The sequence below is a fragment of the Gopherus evgoodei genome, chromosome 3 (genome assembly GCF_007399415.2).
Source record: "Gopherus evgoodei ecotype Sinaloan lineage chromosome 3, rGopEvg1_v1.p, whole genome shotgun sequence".
Taxonomy (NCBI): Eukaryota; Metazoa; Chordata; order Testudines; family Testudinidae; genus Gopherus; species Gopherus evgoodei.
In genome coordinates, this window is record NC_044324.1 from 107,606,367 (window position 1) to 107,628,400 (window position 22,034).

A 22,034-nucleotide genomic window follows, 5' to 3' on the forward strand; every position below is an offset into this window, starting at 1 on the left:
TGTTGTTGTTTTTTACTGCCCAGTCCTTTACTGGACAACACATGCTCATATAAAGTCCATCATTTATTAACAGAAAATGCTATACACCAATCTTGTTATCTCAAATGGAGTTTCCCAAAAACATTTGTTTTATTTAAACCAGCTTTATTAGCTACATAAAGATAGATTTTAAGTGATTACAAGTAATGAGGCATGAAAGTCAGAATTGGTTACAAAGAAATAAAAAGGTAAAATGCAACTAATACCTAACTTAACAAGCTAAGTATCAGAGGGTAGCCGTGTTAGTCTGGATCTGTAAAAGCAGCAAAGAATCCTGTGGCACCTTATAGACTAACAGACGTTTTGGAGCATGAGCTTTCGTGGGTGAATACCCACTTCCTCAGATGCATGTAATGGAAATATCCAGGGGCAGGTATATATATGTGTGCTAGCAAGCAAGCTAGAGATAACAATATCAAATCTTATGCTGAAATCAGTATGATTTTGCCAACAATTTTGATGTGGTCAAAATGGCATTTTCTGACAGAAAACAGTCAACTAAAATGTTCCACCCAGCTCTACTTCCTGCTTCCCTCACCCCCCAACAGGCAATTGCCGGAGCAATGTGGTCTTTAAGAACCACATACATAAATGGTGCTATGCAAATATGCAGAAATTACATAATCATAATAATTGTTCATACTCACTGAACTACAACTCATGTTTCCAACTTGTACCTACCTCTTCATGAAGGTGATTTTTTTTATACATTTAAGCAAACTCCCTTAAGCTGTTTGGAAGCTAAAAAAAAATAAATTTTCCCCAATGTTAATGTATATCCAGACAAAGTATACATACTTGTTTCAAACTCCAGCCAGTTTTGCTGCATCCTTCATCAGAAATGCATCTAGAATTAAACAGTTGCAAGTATGGTATGTACATAAATGTAACAGATTGAATCCTTATATTCACCCCTTTTTTTCAAGACTAGGATACATTTTAGGCTACATACTAGGGGGAGGGATAGCTTAGTGGTTTGAGCATTGGTCTGCTAAACCCAGGGTTGTGAGTTCAATCCTTCAGGGGGCCATTTAGGGATTGGTCCTGCTTTGAGCAGGAGGTTGGACTAGATGATCTCTTGAGGTCCCTTCCAACCCTAATAATCTGTGATTTTGACCAAAGTATGCCTTATGAGGTATCACTTGAAAACTCATAATTTGCTGATCATTATTGTTCTGGTAAAATGTGTGGCAACATTGTATGTAATGTTATAATATTCTTCTGTATTATATTACTAAAAACAAGTTCTGAGTCTGGGGGAAGAGTCACAAACCAGTTCCCCAGAGACAAAAGGTTAGCTGATGCCTCAGCTAGGTGTCAACAAAATCAAATGAACTATCACCTGATTAAGTGGCCATTCTTTGGCAGGAAAGAGCTGGAGGTTCCCGTGCCCACACATTTTCTGTCTCCTGAATCCCAGCTGGAGATGATTCTCAAAGAAGGGGGTGGGGAATACAAAGAATGGGGACCAGATGCCCCCAAGTTATTCCTTCCTTTCTCTCTACCCATGGCAGCCACAACACCCAAGGAAAAAAGAAACAGCTTTCAACTAAGGGAGGGGATCTTGCTTCAACATGTAGTGGGAGAGACTTTTGCTTTGAATTCACTTAGCTTGTGTTCTTTGTTCCTAGATCTATACATTTATATTTAACCATACCAAAACACATACCGTTGGTTTGCAAATACCAAAACACATACTGTCTCAGGGTACTCACTGCAGGTGGCACTTCCTCCTGGCTGTTCTGGGGTGTAGCTTTCTTCCTGGTCTGATGCCTCTCCATTCAGTCTCTCAACTACAGTATTCCATCTTACTCTATGGCCTCTCTCTAATTCCTGGAGCTGCAGCTTCCTTTTTCTAGCCAGGTCACTATGTGGTTTCCCTCCAGGGTATAGATTCTCACTGAACTCACTGTCCAGGCAATACCATTCCATCAGTGGTTGATATGGGAACTCAGGCCAGCCCACTGCTCCATGTTCCAGTTGAGGGACTCTACAACATGCAGTCAAGGTCTGCTCAGTTCCCAACCTTGCTGCTCTCTCCTCCAACCTTCCTCTTACAGGCTTTCTTCTCCACCCTTCTCTCTTCTAGGTGCACCCTTCCCCAGGGTCCTACTCTTTCCCTGGGCTCCTTCCCTCTCTAATGCACAGAGAACAACTGCAGATATCTTCACAACAACCATTTCTTAAGCAAGCTTCTTGGCTTTATACTAGCCCAGCCCACACCTGCTCAGTTGAGCTTCATCTTTCAATCGGGGTTGCTTCTCCAGACTAAGCCGCTCACGTGTGGCCTATCACACTAATTTGCCCTTTATCAGCTTCCTTAACCCTTTCAGAGCTGGTGCGGAGTGAGCATCCCACCACACATCCACTTATTAAGAGATTTAGATCGCTCTTTATCGGTGTTTGGAAATTTTTCCCATTACGCACTAGGACAAACCACAAACTTTTTCACGTTTTTGACCAAAAAAGCCAAAACAACCCCCCAAACCAGAAAACACACACACACAAATATCCAACCAGAGTAGCCAACAGTCTGGTGCTGGTTAGCGCACTCACTTAGGATGTAGGAGGCCTGGGTTGAAGCTCCTGTTTTGGAGCATGGACTTGAACTTGGCTCTCCCCCATGAGTGTTGTAACGGCCTGGTGGGTATCTGTGTGTGATTCTGACCAGAAATTGCACCCTGGACCTTGGAGACCTCTCTCAATAAACCTTTCTTTGAACTAGGTATGTTCCTGCAAACAGCTTTGGTTTCGATGAATTGGCATTTTCTGTTTCATCCAAAAGTCCTGACCAGCTGTAATAAGGAATATGGGGGTGATCATAACCAGATTTAGGCCTCAACGTCCCAGCAAATTGTTACTGTAGCTTTTGGCTTAGCAAAGTTTGGACATAACTGCACGTAGCGCACCAAACAGTTGTGACAAGTGTAGTAAGAGGAAAAGGGGAATGCTGTATTTTTTGATCCTTTAGCCTGCCCAGAAAGTGTATATGGATCACATGGCAAAATTGCAAGATGCAATGTGGCATTATATTTTACCATGCTTGAATAATCAGGTCATTCTCATTTGTCACTGATCCAACGTTTCATACAAATACTAGCTTCCTTGTCTAATTCCAGTTCATGCAGGCCCTGCTACCATATACATTTTGGCTTTCTCTTGAGTTAGGGAATGTCAATGGGGAAGAAAGGGCAAGGGGGTGTTTACAGAGAGTAAAAGAGATAGAAACATTTTTAGCCCTCAGCCTGTCTTCCTTTTTTATGCGTGATCTCTGCTGGCAATAGCTCCAAATTCTTTTTTTTCATTAGAATATCTGATTGTGGTAAATGTGGCTGCCAAGCACTTGATTAAAGACAGGCTTTTAACTGAAAAGAGTTTTCACAAACAATTACATATGTGTTGTGTGGACCCAAGATCTGAATCAGGGCAGGAGAATAAAATATTGCGGAGCTGGAACCTATCACATGGATTCTGTCAACTCCTACTGACATATGCAGAACTGTTCACCTTTGAATTCAATATTCCTTATGTGACCAATTTAATAATCTTTGCTATCTGTACCCTAATAGCCTTTTAATTGGAAATTCCTTTAAAAGGCTTTAGAGGCTATCAGCTGACACTTGGGATACCCTAAACATTTTCCCAGTACTAGAACTTGAGTGGAGCAAATCTTGTAAAAAGGTTATTCAGAAACATTTGTTCAAAATGATTAATTGCATTCTTTTCACCTCTGTTCATGTCCCTTTTGTGAATACTTCCTGCCAATATTCAAACAAACAAATGTACTGAAAGAAATATTCACAGAAAGCTAATCTTAAGTATATAGGGCCTGATCCAAAATATACTGAAGTACCGTGTCCAGTTTTGGTGTCCCCAGTTCAAAAATGACGTCAATAAATTGGACAGAGTTCAGAGAAGAACCACAAGAATGACACATGCAAGGTACACAATCTATTTAGCTAAATGACAGAAGGTTGAGGGATGACTTGATTACAGTCTATAAATACCAACCTGGGGAACAAATATTAAATAATGGTCTCCTCACACTAGCAGAGAAAGGTATAACAAGTTGAAGCTAGACAAATTCAGGCTGGAAATAAGGCAAATATTTTTAGTGGTGAGAGTAATATACTCTTGGAACAATTTATGAAGGGTTGTGGTGGATTCTCCATCACTGAATTTTTAAATGAAGGATGGATTTTTTTTTCTAAAAGATCTGCTCTAAGAATGATTTTGGGGAAGTTCTCTGATTCGTGTTATACAGAAGGATAGAGTAGATGATCACAATTGTCCCTTTTGCTCTTGGACTCTACTAATCTATTCCTTTGGTTGAAATAAAATATAGCATCAATATATATTTTCTACATGTGTAATGTAATGTTAATATCTAGTAATGAAGAGAGAGGTCTGATGCACTTACATATCATGGTGATAAGCAAGGTATAAAAACTTAGACAGATTTGACAGCATAGGATTCTAGGATCTCCTGTGTTCTAATCTGGGTTCTGACACTCACACCCTGGCAGATCACTAAAAGCCAGATTCTTTCAGCCTCGCTCACAATGAATAGTGCCTTACTCTCTGAGTAGTGATGTAAGGATAGCACAATCTACCCCTTCATCTCTCTGTGCCTCAGTTTCTCCTTAGGAAAAATGGCAATAACAATACTTATCTGCCTTATTGGAGTGAGGGGGTCCATAAATAGTTAATATTTGTACATTACAAAAAACGATATGTAAGAGCATAACATTATAATCTAATATCTGATTTCTCTTCTGTAACCTGTCCTTGCGGGAAGACTGACTCAACGATCCAGTGCTCTTTTCTAGCTCTAAATTTGTGACTCAGCTGTGGACAACAGTAATTTATTCCATCTTCAAAACGAAGTCCAGAGTTTAGGAGTAATAGTCCCAACTATACATACAAAATGATGAGGTCTAAATTAGCTGTTACCACTCAAGAAAGAAATCTTGGAGTCACTGTGGATAGCTTTCTGAAAACTCAATGTGCAGCGGCAGTCAAAAATGTGAACAGAATGTTGGGAATCATTAAGAAAGGGAGAGATAATAAGACAAAGAATATCATAATACCTCTATATAAATCCATGGTACACCCATATCTTGAATGCTGCATGTACATGTGGTCGATTCATATAAAAAATGATGTAATCAGAAAATGTTCAGAAAAGGGCAACAAAAATGATTATAGGAATGGAACAGCTTCCACATGAGGAGAGATAAATAAGACTGGGACTTTTCAGCTTGGATCAGAGACGACTAAGGGGAGATATGATTGAGGTCTATAAAATCATGACTGGTGTGGAGAAAGTAAACAAGAAAGTGTTATTTACTCCTTCTCATAACACAAGAACTTGGGGCCCCCAAATGAAATTAATAGGCAGCAGGTTTAAAACAAACAAAAGGCAGTATTTCTTCACACAATGCACAGTCAAGCCATAGAACTCTGCCAGAGGATGTTGTGAAGGCCAAGACTATAACAGGGTTCAAAATAGAACTAGATAAATTCATGGAGGATAGGTCCATCAGTGGCTATTAGCCAGGATGGGCAGGAATGGCGTCCCTAGTCTCAGTTTTGCCAGAAGCTAGGAATGGGTGACAGGGGATGGATCACTTGATGATTATTTGTTCTGTTCATTCCCTCTGGGGCACCTGGCATTGGCCACTGTCAGAAGACAGGATACTGGGCTAGATGGACCTTTGGTCTGACCCAGTATGGCCGTTCTTATGCTCTTACGTACTCATGTGATACAGGACAAGAATTTTGCAATCCAAAGCTTGTCTAAGAAATTATGGAAATGGACGAACACTCTGCTCATATTTATCCAACAGGAAGCAAAAAGCAAATATGTTTTTTATCCATATTACAGCCAAAGAAAATGAAGACTAAGCCCTATGCACAATCTCTGCCAAATAAATAAGAAATTCAGGAATGGCATTTCTTTCTTCCTGTCCTGCTACTGCTGGCCTTTCTGTGATACTCAGTTAGCGAACACTAGATAATGTTCCTGTCATAATTAATATTCTTCTTCTTTGCGAAGAGTTACAGAGCACATAGAGGAAGAAATTCAACAACAATAGAGGTGAGGTTGAATTTTAGCTTCTTTACTGCAGCAAAAAAGGAAGGAGCTACTGTTCACCTTCAGGTAACCTTAAGTTACTTAAACAGTGGGGAAAAATCTTTCTTTACCCAGCCGTCTCCCTTTCCAGGAAAATGGGATTCTGGACCCAGTGGATTCTGCAGGACTGGCATTAGGGCAGGTGAGCAGGGCAGTCACCCAGGGTGCCAATTTATGGGAGCACCACTTTGCATTTCCTTAGTGCCACAGAGCACATTTCAATATAGAACCACGAGCCATTCCTCTCACACTGTGAACTTGGTGCAATGCTGGGAATTCAATAGGATCTATTGAGTGGCTTCACTAACACTCCTCAGTACAATGCCTTTCCCTTTCAGCTGCTATCCAGAGTGATATATTCTTAACTTTGAAGCCTAACAATAACTATTGGAATGTCAACACTGTTAACTACTTCACTGTGGATGATTTTAGTAGAAACACCCAGAATGCAGGGGGAGCTTGGGCCGAGTACTCCCACTTCTTTTTCATTCTGTTCTTACCTGAGATGTTTCCGCAAATGTATATTATTTTAGGAGTTAAGCTTGGAGGTCAGGCTAAGGGTGTGAAATGGTTGCAATGAACCCTAACCATATGACATTACTCATTAACAGATGTCAATTTTTTAAATTTTACTTCAAAATCATGTACAATTCAGTTTCTGTAGGGAAAACTTGGCAGTTTCACTTGAGTTTTCCTTTGAGGTGTTGGGTGGGTTCAAAAACAAAACTAGAGATGAGCCTGAGCTAGAGTCCTGGATTTGAACACTCTGCTCCTTCCAAATTATGCAGAGGTTTGGCTGTCAATGTGAATATGATCTTTCCAGGTGGCTCTGGTGTAGTAATGGACTGAACCAAAACTCTGCAACCAAACGCCCTGAATTTGGAAAAGTTTAGTTCTGGCTCCAAATCTTGCAGTGTGACTCACCTCTCTTCACAATCAAAACTCATGGTAGAGGGAACAAGGTTCAAACACACTCAAAATGGCATGAAAATTTTTTTTTCATGAAACCCCGTGAAACAGTGTTTCTCAGCCAGGGGTACGCATACCCCTGGGGGTACGCAGAGGTCTTCCAGGGGGTACATCAACACATCTAGATATTTGCCTAATTTTACCAGTCTACATAAAAAGCACTAGCGAAGTAGGTACAAACTAAAATTTCATATAGACAATGACTCATTTATACTCTATACAATATACACTGAATGTAAGTACAATATATTCAAATTGATTTATTTCATAATAATATGGTAAACATGAGAAAGTAAGCATTTTTTCAGTAATGCTGTGCTGTGACAATTTTGTATTTTTATGTCTGATTTTTTTAAGCAAGTAGTTCTTAAGGGAGGTGAAACTTGTGGGTACACAAGACAAATCAGATGCCTGAGAGAGGTACAGTAGTCTGCAAAGGTTGAGAACCACTGCTGTGAAGGAAAACCACGAAGTTTCCCAGCATTCCTAGTGGAGCTACATTGGCGCACATGTGAGGCAGAGCAAGGCAAAGAAGCTAGTGCTGCTGCTGCCCATGTGGTACAAACACATACTGTGGCTAAATAGTGGGGTTCAGCACCCAAAGAGGTCATTGGGTCTCCTTTCGATAGCACTAAGGACCTGATCCAAAGCTCCTGAATGAATTAATTGAAACCCACTGACTTCAATGGCCTTTGGATCAGGCTCTAAGTTCATTTTTCTTCTTTTTTGTAAAGCCAACTCAGGACTCCTATGAGTCTGTTTTGCGATTGTGAGTTGTCATTTTTATTTTAGAATACATTGTCTTTGATTGTCAGTGTAAGCAAATATCCCTAGGTGAACATATTTTCATGACAAAGGACATGGCCACTCTGAGTGCAACATATAGTTTAGGAAAATGCTTCTGAAATACATTTGCAGGCCCCAGTCTGTGGTTCTTGACAGCATGTTCCAACAGATCTTGTGAGAACGTAAGGCCTCAATCCAGCACTGAGCTCTACATGGGCAGAGTGGAATCCCCATATGCCTGAGTGGAATCCCAATAAAAGTCAATGCAGAGCTCAGCACAGGCATTTATCCATAGGCAGTTCAGTGCAGGATTCAGACTTACAGGATTTACAGTTTTTAGTACATTCATATCATGGAATCATTTTAATGTTTGTCACATTACAACCTGTTTAAAAAAAATAGAGATTTTTTCCCCCTTCTCTTCTTGTTAACAGTCAAGCTGTTTGATCGACAGGAGCACAGCCAGCTTCTTCCGTTCACAGCCAGGTTATGAAACAGATGAGTCAAGATGTCAATACATTCAGGGAACACAGCAATTCGCCTTCTGTTGTGACCCAGCCATGATCGCCTTGGCCCTGTCAGGCTCCGTTGTGTATTACTGACATTTAGACTCTCTCAGATGGCTGCTTGGTAATTCAAACTACTCAGGTCCCTCTGTGGGTCAAAACATTCTGACTCTAATTCGAGTTCCCACACAACTGACTAAAAGTGGAAATGCTAGGGAGGCTAGAAAAAATCTGTGTGTGTGTACTTAGGGGGGCAGCACGTTGGATTACTGAACTATTCTTTTCTCATATATCATGCAGCATCAATGTGCTGCCTCCAGCGTTACATCTCCAGGGCTTACTAGAGTATTTCTCCTATTTAAATAGGAGAGTCTAGTCAAAAAAAGATGTGCTAATACTGAATGGCATCTCTTGGAAAAGAATATCTGGCTTTTAACTGTTCATAGGACCAATGTAACTTTCTCTAAAACAGGGGTCGGCAACCTACCTATCAGCTGCCAGCTCCACTCACCTCAGCTGCCAATCTTGGGTTCTGGCTTTTGACCTCCTGCAGCCGGGGTCTGGATCTCCAGCCTTGCTCAGCCTGCTTTCTGGCCTGGAGTCCCAGCAGACCACCCTGGGCTCTACTCCTGGCCTTGGATCACTGCTCTGCAGCCTTCCCGTTGTGGCTCACTGTCCCCAGCCTGGGACAGTGAGGGTTGCACACCAGGCAAGAGGGGGTGCAGCTCAGCACCCCCATCTTAAAATTGCTTATCTCAGACCACACTGCGTTTGATCTTGTGTCTGCCTTCTATCGCCATTTGTTTTCCCACTGAGAGTTGAAGGAACATTTGACAAAATGGCAGCTCCTAAGAAAGCGAAGCTAGATATCAGATCATTTCAGCCTGCTTGGACAGACGCATTTGGATTTATTGAAAAGAAGGACCGTGCTATTTGTGCTTTCTGTTATGAAAGTGTTGTTTGTCACACATCAAGTGTTCAACGACATTTTGAAACAAAGCACGAGAAAACCTTTCTTGACGAAGCAGACAAGATTGAATCAATCAAAAAGGCAGTAGCAGCCTATGAGAAGCAAAGCAGTATTTTTAAAAGGTTAAGTCTGAGTAAAAATCAAGCTACAGAAGGAAGTTACAAGATTGCACAGTGCATTGCAAAAAACAGAAAGCTGTTTACAGATGGGAAATATATAAAAGAAGCTTTTCTCAGCTGTTCGGAGATTTTCTTCAATGATTTACCAAATAAAGATACAATCATATCTAGAATAAAAGAACTGCCCATCTCTACCAGAACAGTTGAGAGACGCATAAGTGAAATGGCAGAAAACATTAAGGAAAAGCAGATGACTGCATTGAAAGACACAGCAGTGTTTAGTGTTGCAGTTGATGAGAGCGTGGATATAAACGACGTTCCACATTTGGCAATTGTTGCAAGATATTGTGCTTCCAATGAAATCCAAGAGGAACTTTGTTGCCTAAAACCCCTGCATGGCACAACAAAGGGGGAAGGTATACTGGAAAGTTTTGTAAACCATTTTGAAGAGCGAGGAGTTGACATCAGAAAAATATTTTGTGTGACAGCAGATGGTGCTCCTGCCATGGTCAGAAAACAGAAGAGATTTGTAAAGTTACTTGAAGATCAAATTGGCCATCCGACAGTCAAATTTCACTGTATCATCCATCAAGAAAACCTGTGTGCTAATTCAGAGCTTAATAATGTGATGAATACAGTGGTGTGAATTGTGAATTTCCTTGTTGCTCGATCTGCTTTGACTCACAGACAATTTCAAGCACTGCTAGAAGAGATGGACAATGCTTATAAAGACATCACACTTCACAGCAACATTCGGTGGCTAAGTCGTGGCAAGGTTTTGGTGCACTTTGTAAACTGTTTTGAGGCAATCAAGGCCTTTTTGTCAGAAAAAGAACAAAACTACCCTGAACTGGATGATGACAAATGGCTGTGTAGTAAGCTCATGTTTCTAGCTGATATCACCACTTACCTAAATGAACTCAACCTCTTGTCTCCAGGGTGCAGGGCAAACAGTTCTGGATCTTTATGAAGCCTGGAAAGCATTTGTTGTGAAACTAGCAGTTTTTTCTAGGGCTATTCAATCTTCTACTTTCCGCTACTTCCAACACATAAAAGAGCTATCGACACATTGCACTGTCAGTGTTGATGAGATTGGAAAGTACATGCAAAAATTGGAATCAGAATTTTCTGACAGATTTCAAGATTTCCAATGACTCGGCCCAATGCTTTTTTTTCGAATTAAACCTGAAAAGTTCAACAAAAGTGACTTTGATTTGTCTGTATTTCAGTGGATGGGTGTTGAAAATTTTGAAATGCAGCTCATTCAGTTAAAAAGCTCAGAATTGTGGGCATCAAAGTTTGTAGATCTGCAGAGCGCACTTAAAGCTACCGAGAGAGATCATCGGGTCTCAATTCTGACCTGCTGGATGTCCCTGCCAGTGAAATGTAACTGTGTGAAGAAAATTGCACTTGCAATGCTTTCAGCATTTGGATCCACATACCTGTGTGAACAGGTATTTTCACACGTGAAATCTGTCCTCTGTCCCTCTAGGAGCCAGTTAACAACTGATCACTCAGAAGCCTGTGTGCAGCTTAAAGTATCCAAATACATGCCACCAGACATTGGAAAACTCAGCATGGAAAAGCAAGGGCAAGGATCACAGTAAACTGATTAGATCTCAATTTTAACTTAATTTTAAATAAAGCTTCTGAAACATTTTGAAAACCTTGTTTACTTTACATATAACTATAGTTTGGTTATATATTATAGAGACCTTCTAAAAAATGTTAAAATGTATTACCAGCACGCAAAGCCTTAAATTAGAGTGAATAAATTAAGACTCGGCACACCACTCCTGAAAGGTTGCTGACCCCTGCTCTAAACCATGAGATCATTTTTATGAAGTGCACAGGATTTCATGTCCCACCTGGAGTGCTGTTTGTAACGAGTCATGGCTGCGTGTGCATATGCACGCACACTGACAGACATCAGTCGTAAGCCGGGATTTAACTCTAGGGTATTCAGCACAAAAAACATGGGCTTCTACCACTTGAGCTAAAAAAGAAAATATTAACCCGTGGTTAGCCACTGGGAGGAATCCTAATGTTGGTAGCCCACTGCTGATGATGACAATGATATTTTCACAATTCTCATCTCTGGTTACGCATATGACTCTGAAGTCTGAACCCTGATGCACAGAGTTGGCCGCATTGAGGTCATGGGAAGTCCATATCTATGATATTTGATGATGCAGCCTGGAGATGATTTTGTGGACCCCAGCAAGTCTGTTACATGCTGATCTTGTTCTGAGCCATTTGGTTAAGTTCTTTGAGATTAATACCAGACCACTGGACACTGCTCTTCAGGCTGTCTTTAAAGTGTTTAGATGGATGACTCTTCTTTCTTTTGCCCTAACTCAGCTCCTTATACAAGATCTATTTTGGGAGACAGTGGTCTTCCACTCTGATGACATGTCGCGTCCACGTAAGTTGTGCGCTCAACAGCATTTCCTCCATGCTGGTTGTGTTCACCCTTTTAAAGGGAGGGGCTAGAAAAGGTGCCCTAAACATTGCTTGCCCCATAACATCTGGTCAGACTACCATGGCTGACAGATCATCCTAGAGTGGGTCAAAAACCAATAAACATTCTAGAAGCATGGAACGTCTGCACCCTTATGGATGGAGGCAATGCACAAAAGCCTGAGAGAAGAATAGCTCTTGTCTCCAGAGAACTCGCCCACTATAATATTGATATTGCAGCACTGAGTAAGACTAGACTGGCAGGAGAAGGTTCCATCAGTGATCTAGGAGGCTACTACTTTTTTTTGGAAACAAAAAGCAGAGGATGAAGACAGGATCCATGGAGTTGGATTTGCAATTAGGACATCTTTCCTGAAACAACTTCCTCATCTCCCTGTTGGCCTGAATGAACGGCTCATGAAACTTTGACTCCCAGTGAATCCTTTGCGGCATGTCACTTCATCAGTGCCTACACTGACCAGCACAGAAGAAAGGAAGGAGCAGTTCTACTCTGACCTGGAATCCATCATCAGATCAACCCCTGAATATGACAACTCCTGCTGGGAGACTTCAGCACTAGAGTTGGTAGAGAAAGCAGTGACTGGAGAGGTGTGATAGGATGACATGGAGTGGGAAAGATGAACAGCAATGGACTCCTCTTGGGTAAATGTGCAGAACTGTCTGCTCATCACTAACACTGTCTTTAGGCAAAATTATAAAACGACATGGATGCACCCATGGTCCAAACAATGGCACCTGATTGACTGTTATCACTCGCCAGTGAGACATCCATGATGTCAGAATTAACAGAGCCATGCATGACACAAAATGCTGGACAGACTATATTGGTAAGAGCAATGCTCAACCTGCATGTAGGCCCTCACAACGCAAGCGCCCCAGGATTACCTGAACAGCCTTCAACATAGCAAAGCTTAAACTAGGGCTGTCAAGCGATTAAAAAAATTCATTGCACTGTTAAACATTAATAGAATGCCATTTATTTAAATATCTTTGGATGTTTTCTACATTTTCAAATATATTGATTTCAATTACAACACAGAATACAAAGTGTACAGTGCTCACTTTATATTTATTTTTATTACAAATATTTGCACTATAAAAATAAAAGAAATAGTATTGTTCAATTCATCTAATACAAGTACTGCAGTGCAATCTCTTTATCATGGAAGTTGAAAAGACGGTTACTCACCTTTGTAACTGTTGTTCTTCGAGATGTGTTGCTCATATCCATTCCAGTTAGGTGTACGCGCCGCGCGTGCACACTCGTCGGAAAACTTTCACCCTAGCAACTCAGTGGGCCGGCAGGTCGCCCCCTAGAGTGGCGCCACCATGGCGCTCCATATATACTCCTGCCGGCCCACCCGCTCCTCAGTTCCTTCTTGCCGGCTACTCCGACAGTGGGGAAGGAGGGCGGGTGCGGAATGGATATGAGCAACACATCTCGAAGAACAACAGTTACAAAGGTGAGTAACCGTCTTTTCTTCTTCGAGTGATTGCTCATATCCATTCCAGTTAGGTGAATCCCAAGCCTTACAAAGGCGGTGGGGTCGGAGTGAAATGTGGCAGAATAAAACTGCCGAGCCAGAGGCTACAGCCTCTCTTGAACCAGGGCATACTGCGAAGCAAAGGTAAGGACCGAGGACCAATGGAGCTTCGCGACAGGTCTCGTGGGTAGAAACACGAGCCAGCAAGGCGGCAGATGAAGCCTGAGCCCTGGTAGAATGCACGGTAATGTGGCTCGGGGAAATATGAGCCAAATCATAACAAGTGGGGATGTCCGCCATCACCCAAGATGAGATCCTCTGAGAGGAAAACAAGCAAGCCCTCCCTTTGGCCCGCTACCGGGGCAGAGCTGGGGCACCTTAGGAAATGATTCTGTCAGCACAACTAATGCGAGCACTCCACAGATGTCCAAGGAGTGCAACGGTTATGCCCATTGCGTTGAGCTGTGGGTAACATAAAAGGCCAAAACACCTTAGGGAGGAAAGCCGGGTGCGGTCATAACTGCACCTTGTCTTTGTGGAACCTTCGTAAGAGCTCTGATCTCAGAGACCCGTCTGGCCAAGACTAGGTTGAGGCCCCAGGGCGGGGCTGGGCGGCGCACCCGAGGGTGCAAGCGCTCCAAGCCCTTGAGGGACCTCGAACCCATAGTGGGACACTGAACGTCCATCTTAGCCTGCTGGAAGGTAGGGATGGCTGCTGAGAGTATCCTCAGCGATGATACCGCCAGATCCTGCCGCTGAAGGCCAGAGGCAGGCCAAATAGAGGGGATCGAGACCTCAGCAGGAGCAAGATCGAGCGTACTGCAGCTGTAAAGGAAACGCTTCCACCTGGCTCGGTACGTTGACCAGGCGGAAGGCTGCCTGTCACCCCGACTCAGGTACGTGAGGCGAAGAGGCTGCAGGTCCAAGTGACGAAGCCTGTCATTGCCCTGAGTGATGAGGTCTGGGCTGACAGGCCGAGCAACGTGGTATGTCAGTGCTGCCTGGACCACTCTGGAGTGATCATGATGATGATGCACGCTCCGCCCCTGCGGAATTTGAGCAGGACGTAACGAACCAGTGGGAACAGCGGGAAGGCATAATGCAGTTGGCCGTTCCACGGCATCAGGAATGCGACCAAGGTCGATTCCGAGGAGAGACCTTGGAAGGAGCAGAACATCTGGCATTTCCTGCACTCGCGGTGAGCGAACAGGTCTGTGCGAGGAACCATTTCCACTTCCGGAAAGCGGGACGCCTCACATGGGGCAGAGTGATGACTCGTAAGACAGGAAAGACCTGCTGAGTCAAAGAGATAAGACGTTCCGAACGCCTGGGAGAAAGGACGTCGCCAGCTCCATCGAGTGGGCCATGCAAAAGACCCGGAAATGGATGGCCTCCTGACAAAAAAAAGGGGGAAGGACTATGTCCCCCCTGAATGCTTATGAAGCACCTGGCCATTGTGTTGGCTGTAAACACCGAGATACAACGGCCTCGCAGCTGCCGATGGAACCCCTGGCATGCCAGGCGGACTACTCTCATTCTTGGGGCATTAATGAGGAATGCCAGCTCCCTAGAAGACCGAAGGCCTTAAGCTCGGAGGTGACCATGAGCACTCGAGCAGAGAGATGATGCGTCCGCCGTCAGGGGCAGTGAGGGCTGGGGCGGATGAAACCGCATCCTGTCCACACCAAGGAGGGAGTTAGCCACCACTCTAGGGAGCCTAAGGCGTTCGAGGGAACGGTGACTACCATGACCATTGGCTCCCTGTCCAAGCGGTACGCCGAGGTGGGCCGGACTTGGAGAGGACGGAGGCGGAGCTTGGCGCGTTTGGTTACAAACTTGCGGGCAACCATGGACCCAGGAGACTGAGACAAGAACGAGCTGAGGTCGTTGGGAAAGCCTTCAGACCTCAGATGATTGATGCCATCGCCTAAAGCCGCAGTTGCGATAAGCAGGCTCCGGCTAGGTAGGAGACCAAGATAGCCCCTAGGAAGCCCAACCTCTGCGTGGGAACCAGAGCGGATTGCTCTATTAGTAAACATCAGGCCTTGATCTGTGAATAAGACCGTGACGATGCCCACTGGCTGAGTGGTTTGTGTGTCAGAGTCTCCTCGGATAAGCGAATCGTCCCAATACGGAAAAACGCATATCCGACATAGCTACGGTAGGCGGCGACTATGGCCGTAAACCGGGAGTATTCACCGCTGGCTATAAAGCGGAGGCATCTCCCATGCGGAGGGAAGATGGCATTGCAAAAGTACGCGTCCTTCCTATCCAGGGCGGCATAGTAGCCCCCCGGAGGCAAGGATGGAATAATGGTTCCCAGGGATACCATGCAGAACTTCAACCTTATCCCAAACCGGTTGAGTCCATGCAGGACCAGGAAGGTCTGACCTGTGGTCGAGTGGGGGACTAGGGCATAACGGAAGTAAAACCCCTAGCCCCTTTCGTCCGCTGAAGGGGGACAGGGCTGGAGCAATTTTAAGGTGGTACCTATGCTCCATCGTGCGCAGGACCCAGCGACCTAAAAGTAACTGGGGCCATGCCAGGAGAAAGCGGGATCAGGATCCCGTCCTGCGACTGGTACACCGCCCTCCGGTGAACCTTGGAAGGTCCGTCTTTGGTCCCAGTGGTAATTGCGAGGGACCTCGACTTTGGCTTTTTAGGGGGCCTGACGTTTGTCTGCGACCACCTTGGCCTTGCCGTTTTCCAGAGTTCTGCCTCTGGCTAGGCACAGAGTATGGCGGCTGGGGCCATAAAGGCCTGCGTTTGGTCGCTGGCGTATACATGCTGAGACGCAGTAGGACCCTATTGTCCAGCAGGCTTCGCAGTCTGGGGCTGTCTCTGCCGCGAAGATGCCTTTACCAACAAAGGGTAAATTCTTTCCCCCGTCCTCCAAGACGGCAGCGAACTCTAGGTGGGAGGTTCGAGGGAGAAACTCCTCCACCCAGGTGCTATAATTATCGCAGCTAAGCAAGGCTTGTTGCTTTGCTACCCAGAGGTGCAGGGCCCCTGCAGCGTACACCTTGCATTCGCCAAGGCTCTTTCCGCTTCGGGGCTGGCGCCCGCTGGCCATGATATCAGGATCGTGGTCCTGAGCATAAAATCCGCGCATATGGGGTGACACGGATGCGTGTCCGGACGGCCATGGAGGTACTAAAAGAGGGCACGGGCCGAGTCCCTGACTCACTCGGACCTTGCCCAACTCGGCACCGGGGACCGGCATCGGGAGGCGTATCGGTACCTGGAACGAGATCCAGACCCGCAACCAGAACGGTGTCGGGAGGTCGACCGAGATCTCGAGGCTCGGAGAAGAGCTACAGGAGTCAAGGTACCTGCCCCGGTGCCAGATGTCGGAACGGTGCCGATAGCGGGTCGGCGAACGGGATACCGACCGGTGCAGTGAGTGTGACCAGTACCGAGGAAAACAGTACCGGGACTGCCAGTGGTGTCCGGCGTGCCGACAGGACTTGGAGCGTCTGCGGGACCGTGATCATAGACGGTGCCGCTCTGCTGTACTGACAGGGGACAGTCCCTTGAAGAGACTGTATTACCCGTACCGGCGGTGCCCGGGTCAGGCAGCACTGACTCCGTCATGGCACTGAGAGCCCTCGCCGTTGGTAACATCTCCGGCGCGCAGGGAACAGCAGGCTCAACCACAGTGCGTACTGGGGAGCTGTCAGGCACCGGATTCGACGGCCCTCGTGGGGCCGGGATCCATGGTACCGAGGTCATCAGAGCTTCGGTAGGTGCCGGTGCCGGGAGAACCGAGTTAGATAAGCCGTCTGGCTGGGGTGCCGTCAGCACTGAAGCAGCGGGAGTAATACGCTCAACCACGGCGCGTGCCGGGGAGCCGTCGGGCACCGGATTCTACGGCCCTTGCGGGACCGGGATCGACGGTGCCGAAGCAGGTGTCGGTGCCGGGCGATCCGACTTAGACTAGCCCTCTGGCCGCGGTGCCGTGGGCACGGAAGCAGCCGGAGAAGTAGCTCGACCACGGCGCGTGCCGGGGAGCCGTCCGGCACCGGATACTATGGCCCTTGCGGGACCGGGATCGACGGTGCCGACGTCATCGGTGCCGCAGCAGGTGTCGGTGCCGGGCGATCCGACGTAGACGAGCTCTCTGGCTGCGGTGCCGTTGGCACGGAAGCAGCCGGAGCAATACGCTCAACCACGGCGCGTGCCGGGGAGCCGTCAGGCACCGGATTCTACGGCCCGTGTGGGACCGGGATCGACGGTGCCGACGCCATCGGTGCCGCAGCAGGTGTCGGTGCCGGGCGATCCGACGTAGACGAGCCCTCAGGCTGCGGTGCCGTTGGCACGGAAGCAGCCGGAGCAAAACGCTCAACCACGGCGCGTGCCGGGGAGCCGTCAGGCACCGGATTCTACGGCCCGTGTGGGACCGGGATCGACGGTGCCGACGCCATCGGTGCCGCAGTAGGTGTCGGTGCCGGGCGATCCGACGTAGACGAGCCCTCTGGCTGCGGTGCCGCTGGCACGGAAGCAGCAGGAGCAATACGCTCAACCACGGCGCGTGCCGGGGAGCCGTCAGGCACCGGATTCCACGGCCCTTGTGGGACCGGGATCGACGGTGACGACGTCATCGGTGCCGTAGCAGGCGTCGGCGCCGGGCGATCCGACTAGACGAGCTCTCTGGCTGCGGTGCCGCTGGCACGGAAGCAGCAGGAGCAATACGCTCAACCACGGCGCGTGCCGGGGAGCCGTCAGGCACCGGATTCTACGGCCCTTATGGGACCGGGATCGACGGTGACGACGTCATCGGTGCCGTAGTAGGTGTCAGCGCCGGGCGATCCGACTAGACGAGCTCTCTGGCTGCGGTGCCGCTGGCACGGAAGCAGCAGGAGCAATACGCTCAACCACGGCGCGTGCCGGGGAGCCGTCAGGCACCGGATTCTACGGCCCTCGTGGGACCGGGATCGACGGTGCCGACGTCGTCGGCGCCGGGCGAGCCATCTTAGACGAGCTGTCTAGCTGTGGTGCAGCTGGCACAGAAGCAGCAGGAGCAGTAAGCTCTACCACGGCGCGAGCCGGGGAGCTGCCAGGCACCGGATTCCCTGGTCCTGGGGGACTGGAATCGACGGAGCCGAAGTCATCGGTGCCTCTGCAGGCCGGATAACGCAACTGAGGCGAGCTCTCTGGCTGCGATGCAGGTGGCACGGAAGTAGCGGGAGCAGGGGGCTCAACCACGGCGCGTGCCGGGGAGCCGCCAGGCACCAGCAGGAATCGTAGACTCTCTCGACCTCGGAAGAAGGGAACGGTGCCGAGTCGACATCGGTGCCGGCGACGGTCGGTGCCGGAAGGCCTTGGTGGTACCGGCGGGGTCCGGTGCCGAGGAGGCGCTTCTGCCCGCCGCTTGAACATCGCTCCGCGCCCAAGGTGGAGGGGCAAGTGAAAGCCCCGCACCTTTTTGTTCTCGGCTTAAAAGCCTTGCAAATGGGGCACTTATCTGTCAAGTGTGATTCTTCAAACAGGAGTCATGTAGATCTCTCTTCGGCCACGGCTTCTGGTAAGCCGGGCCCCTTTTGAAAATCCGGTGAGCCATGCATGGCTCCGGCACTGGGCTCATGGAAGGGGCTACTTCCTGAACCCCGCTAACTAAACTAACCATGTTAGCAAGGAAAACACGTATAACCATACAAATATATATATATAAAGTGTTATAACTGCATAATTATATACGAGAAAACGAGTAGCTAGGGAAGTGGAGGTCAGCTAAGCCGCGCTCCACTGTTCCAACGACCGACACGGGCGGTAAGAAGGAACTGAGGAGCGGGTGGGCCGGCAGGAGTATATATGGAGCGCCATGGTGGCGCCACTCTAGGGGGCGACCTGCCGGCCCACTGAGTTGCTAGGGTGAAAGTTTTCCGACGAGTGTGCACGCGCGGCGCGTACACCTAACTGGAATGGATATGAGCAATCACTCGAAGAAGAACTTACAAATGTAGAATTATGTTCAAAATATAACTGCATTCAAAAACAAAACAATGTAAAACTTTAGCACCTACAAATCTACTCAGTCCTACTTCTTGTTCAGCCAATCACTCTGACAAACAAGCTTGTTTACATTTGCAGAAGACAATGCTGCCTGCTTCTTGTGTACAATGTCACCTGAAAATGAGAATAGGCGTTCACATGGCACTGGTTTAGCTGGCAACACAAGATATTTATGTGCCAGATGCGCTAAAGATTCATATGTCCCTTGATGCTTCAACCGCCATTCCAGGGTACATGCGTCCATGCTGATGATAGGTTCTGCTTGATAACTCTCCAAAGCAAGGCAGACCAACACTTGTTCATTTTCATCATCTGAGTCAGATGCCACCAGCAGCAAGTTGATTTTCGCTTTTGGCTGTTTGGGTTCTGTAGTTTCCTTATCACAGTGTTGCTCTTTTAAGACCTCTGAAAGTATAGTATGCTCCACCCCTCGTCCCTCTCAGGTTTTGGAAGGCATTTCAAATTCTTAAACCTTGGGTCGAGTGCTGTAGCTATCTTTAGAAATTTCACATTGGACTCTTCTTTGCATTTTATCAAATTTGTAGTGAAAGTGTTCTTAAAACGAACAACATGTGCTGGGTCATCATCCAAGACTGCTATAACATGAAATATATGGCAGAATGCAGATAAAATAGAGAAAGAGACATACAATTCTTCCCCAAGGCATTCAGTCACAAATTTAATTAATGCATTTTTTTTTTAAACGAGCATCATCAGCATGTACTCTGAATGATGGCCAAAGCAAGAAAAGACATATGACTCTTTAGAACATCCGGCACATAAATATCTTGCATCGCCAGCTACACCAGTGCCATGTGAATGCCTGTTCTCACTTTCAGGTGACAGTTTAATTAAGAAGTGGGGAGCATTATCTCCGGTAAATGTAAATAAACTTGTTTCTCTTAGCGATTGGCTGAAGAAGAAGTAGGACTGAGTGGACTTGTAGGCTCTAAAGTTTTACATTGTTTTGTTTTTGAGTGCAGTTATGTAACAAAAAAGCTACATTTGTAAGCTGTGCTTTCATGATAAAGAGATTGCACTACAGTACTTGTATGAGGTGAACTGAAAAATGCTATTTCTTTTATCATTTTTACAGTGCAAATATTTGTAATAAAATAATATAAAATGATTACTGTACACTTTGTATTCAGCGTTGTAATTGAAATTGATATATTTGAAAATATAGACAAACATCTAAAAATATTGAATACATTTCAATTGGTCTTCTATTGTTTAACAGCGCAATTAATTTTTTTACTCGCGATTAATTTTTTTAGTTAAATGTGTGAGTCGGCTGCGATTAATTGACAGCCCTACTCAAAACACATCGACCATCATGTGCAATTTCAGCAGTCACTTGACAAGCTTTCTTCATGGCCACCAATCTCTGGAAACCCAACAGAAAAATGAAACTACAAAGGTGTGATTCTTGATAGTTAAATCAGTGCTGGGGCCAACGAGAACAATGAGGACATTTCCAAACTCCAACGTGACAAGCAGAATGATCTCACTTCCATCTCGAAGAAAGAGAGGTTTAAGTACCTACAGAGCAAGACCCAGTTTGAACTGAGGAGAATGCAGGATGAGTGGTGGGGGAGAAAAGCTGCAGAAATTCAGCCACACGTGAAGTCCTAGTAACATGCATTAAGCCACCATGTTACAGTTATACAATTGTCTTTTTACTCTCCCTTTCCCTAGCAAATAGCAGGGAATTTAACACCAGTGCAAGCTGCAACATACTTGCAACATACCTATCCAAATCACGTTAAAATATGGCCTGTCACGCTGGCAGATGCTGCCATTTGAACGTGATGATTTCCCCTCTGCAAACCATTCAGTCCCATGGTACCTTACTGGAAGTGCAGGAGTTCCCACCCCTGCACACACACCGCATCTTGGCTGAATTCCTTTAAAGGCCACTGATTCGGGCCTGTTTAATTTTTCTATCATTTCAACTACATAAGAAAAATCTTTATTAGATTCTTCCCACCCTTACTCTTATGTGGGGTCAGATTACCCCATGAAGATATAGACACAAGTTAGAGAAGGTAGGGCGTCAGCACCTCCTGGCATAGATGCTGGAACTACAAGTGCTGGGGTGCTGCCACACCCCCTGACTTGCAGTAGTAATAACAACCCAAATACAGGGTTTCTGCTGTCAGCATCCCCACTATAAAAATTGTTCCAGCACCATGGCCTCTAGGAGGCACTTAAGGGGAGAGCACACCCTGCATGGGCCCTTACAAAGTAAAGCATGTACCCCCTGCAAAGCAAGCCAGCTTTGCCTCCCATGACAGGCCCTGCCTCCTCCCAGTCCCAACAGGGGGTCCCGTGTCCCTGGGAGTATTAACAGAGAGCAGGTCCTTAACAGAACAGAGCACAGGAGCTGTAATTTTGTCCCTGTAAGGGAGAAGACATGCTGGATTGGGAATGAAGCCGCTTGAAGACAGCCCCCACAACTTGCATGATCAACGGGGGGTGGGGGTGGAGTTACATCATAGCCCAGCGTGTGCTGGAGGGAAATACCAGTCA